Genomic DNA, 3,682 nt, shown 5'->3' with positions numbered 1-3,682 from the left:
AGAAAGAAAGAAAGAAAGAAAGAAAGAAAGAAAGAAAGAAAGAAAGAAAGAAAGAAAGAAAGAAAGAAAGAAAGAAAGAAAGAAAGAAAAATTAATTCAAGGCCAAAATGGCCTTCAGAGTCTAAAACTAGCCTCAGAAAACTATGGTCCATGCCCCCTTAGGGACCCCATCTTCCTTCCCTCAACATCACTTTCCCCTTGATTCCACATCTGCCCACTATTAAGCTCATCCTGTGTTCACAGTTACATTTTCACCAGCCCACACAGTTGACCCTGTCTCGCTTGGGTGGCCCCAACCACCCCTAAAACCAGAACCACAACTCCATTCAGTCAACACAGAATGGTCATTGCAAATCTTGGCTGTGTCACTGCCAAGCTTAAAACCCCCCATGGCTGCCCACTGCTCCTGGGAGAAGAGCATGGGGGCTTTTGCACAGCCCACTAGACCTCGAGCAGCTGGCCCTGCCTAACTTTCCTCCCGCTCCATTCTCCCCTCCTGGCTTTCTTTCCATTCCTGGAATGTTGTGTTCTGTACCGCTTCAGGGCTTGACATCTGCTGTGTCCTCCACCTGAAATGTTCTTCTCCCCACCCTAGCCCTGTTCATCCAGTAGACCTGGGTGCCCCAGGAGAGGCTTTCTGGACAACTCCACACTCATACTAAGCCATTTTCCCCTCTTATATGCTCTCATAGCAACCTGCAAGATCCTGCCCCACACCAATTCCTGCAATCATTTAATTAATGTCTCTCCATCCCACAAGGCTCTGATCTTCACGAGGATAATTACCCCTGTTTGTTTTACTCATTGTTGTATTCCTGAACCCTAGAAAGCTCCTGGAACACAGTAGGGACTCAATAAATATTTGTTGCATGAATAAACACCTATAGTTATGAGATGTGCTGTGGATAAATGTGCACCAGGTATGATGAACCTGACACCTTCCAGCAGGGTCATTAGTTCATTAACAAGTATCCTATGGGATTGTTTTTCTTGCCTCTTTCTCCCCTGCACCTCCCAGAAACATTCCCCTTAGACTGACTGAAATGAGCAAGCCCTTCCTCCACCCAATTTCAGAGTAAGCACAGCTGGTAATTTTCCTTCTGCATAAGGGAACTCCTTTGGGGTTAGCAATCTCCTTCCCACCCCACCTGCCTGAATTACCTCGCACCCACATCCAGATGCTGCACAAACAAACCCTTCCTCACTGAGGCTGGCGGGTCTGAGCCACTGCAAATAGAGCCCTTGTGTACCCAGGCACAAAAAAAAAACAACAAGTGCAGTTGAGAAGTCTCTGCTCCCCAGTGCCTTGTGAGCAGACAGCAAATGTCTACATGTTCTCCAGTCAGGTACCCAGGAGGTAGTAGCCTGCAGCCATTGTCTCTGTCCACCTGGACAGATGTCTCTCCAGTCTCACACCCCAGGCACCACAGGAGCCAGTGCCAGCTCCTTGCTAAGCAGCCTGAGGATCCACTAAAGGCTGATGAGGGTGTGCAGACACACCTGACACACACCTGGCAGCATCTCCTTAATAAGACTTCTCGGCAAACAGCCCAGGTGAGTGCTGCCTCTTCTCTGTGCACACCAGCCAAGTGGAGATGCTGAGCTGTATCTATACCTGGCTCCTCTCAGTCAAAAGGATCAAGGCTGTATTGTCCCCTTAGAAAGGAAGACAAATCACCCTTGTTGCACCCAGGGGTCTAAGTGTTCTTTTCAGATGATTAAAGTTTGCAAAGCTTGTTGTCTTGCATAACTATAACTTTGGGGAAAAGATGGGTGAAAGCTAACTGCAGAATTCTCTCTCTTGGGCCTGACAGTTTCAGAATGCTAAGGCAAGCAGAGGTTGAATCCAGTGTCAAGAGGATTACAGAGCTCTCATACGTTGCTGGTGGGAATGTAAAATGGTGCAGCTGTTTTGGAAAGCAGTCCAGCAGTTCCTCAAAGTGCTAAACATAGAATTACACAGTAACTCTGAGTAATATCCTACTTCAAGGATTGAAAGAGAATTGAAAACATATGTCGACACAAAAACGTGCACATAAATTCCCATAGGAGCATTATTCATAACAGCCAAAAAGTGGAAACAACCTAAATGCCCATCAATGGACAAATGGATAAACAAAATGTGTTATGTGCATATGATGGATTATTATTCAGTCATAAAAGGAGTCCATAAAAGGAGTGAAATACTGTTACATGCTACAACATAGATGAACCTTAAAGACATGCAAAGTAAAAGAAGCTAATGACAAAAGACCATACATTGTATGATTCCAGTTTTATGAAATGTCTAAATTGCAAAGCCATAGAGAAAGAAAGTAGAGTAGTGGTTGCCAGGGATTGGGAAGTGGGGCTGACTGCTAATAGTTACAAGGTTTCTTTTTGGGGTGATGAAACTATTATGGAATGAGATGGTGGTGATGGTTGCACAACTAAAAATCACCCTTTAGACCAGGCAGTGGCTTACAGCCGTAATCCCAGCACTTTGTCAGGCTGAGCTGGGAGCATCGCTTGAGCCCAGGAGGTTGAGGCTGCCGTGAGCTAGGATTGCACCACTGTACTCGAATCTGGATGAACAAGTGAGACCTGTCTCAAATAAATAAATAAATATCACACTTTAAATGTACACTTTGGCGATGTTTATGTTATGTGAGCTACATCTCAATTTTAAAATTGAAAAGAAGAAAAAAAGGCATTGCAGAGGGGAAGGCTGGCTATGATTCAAGCATTGGTAGGTGGTCTCTAAGGAAGAGATTGACTTCCCATCTGCCCAGGATATCAAGTGCCCGGCACATGCATAGAGCTGTAAGAGTGAACCCTACCTAACCAGAAGTCTGGATGAGTTGAGGTATGCAGGCTCATTCTCTCTCCAGGTCTGCAGGATCGCTCATGGCATCTTAGGGGTCACACCTCAGGCCTTCATCCTGGCAGGAAAGAGCTCAGTCAAACCTAGTTGGAAGGCCAGCTGAGACTGTCCCCTAGAGGCCTACAGATCCTGTTGACCTGGTATGACTAAGTAATGCTGCAAAAACTCACATTTGAATAGAATGCAAGGTCTACATAGCACTTTCCTGCCAAGGCTGTCTAGATTCATGACAAGTCTGTAAGAAAGATCATATTGTCAGGCTACCCAAGGTCACTCAAGTAGCAAACTGGAGCCCAAGTCTTCTGATTTTAAATCCCATGCTCTTTTTAAGGCACGCTACCCACACATACCAACAGGGAGACCTGATCTGGGCAGTAGGCTGTGAAACGTGATGCCTAAAAGGAAGAAATCCAGTGACTCACTCAGCCCTCCATCTGCAAGCCATCTCTGTGCCAACACTCCACTGGGCAGGGGTCGATGCTGGCAAGAAGATAAAAGGACAAATAGAGGCCAGAGGCATCTGCTTAGGCCTGTAATCCCAGCACTTTGGGAGGCCAAAGCAGGCAGATGACTTGAGCCCAGGAGTTCCAGACCAGCCTGAGCAACATGGTGATACCCCATCTCTACAAAAAATTCAAAAAATTAGCCAGGCATCATGGCAGGCACCTGTAATACCAGCTACTCAAGAGGCTGAGGCAGGAGAATCACTTGAACCTGGGAGGTGGAAGTTTCAGAGAGCTGAGATCGCGCCACTGCACTCCAACCTGGGTGACACAGCAAGACCCTGTCTCAAGAAAAATAAAAAAGAAAAGAAAAGGA

The sequence above is a fragment of the Mandrillus leucophaeus genome, unplaced genomic scaffold (assembly GCF_000951045.1).
Source record: "Mandrillus leucophaeus isolate KB7577 unplaced genomic scaffold, Mleu.le_1.0 Scaffold645, whole genome shotgun sequence".
Classification (NCBI taxonomy): Eukaryota; Metazoa; Chordata; class Mammalia; order Primates; family Cercopithecidae; genus Mandrillus; species Mandrillus leucophaeus.
Note: the sequence above shows the minus strand (reverse complement) of the source record.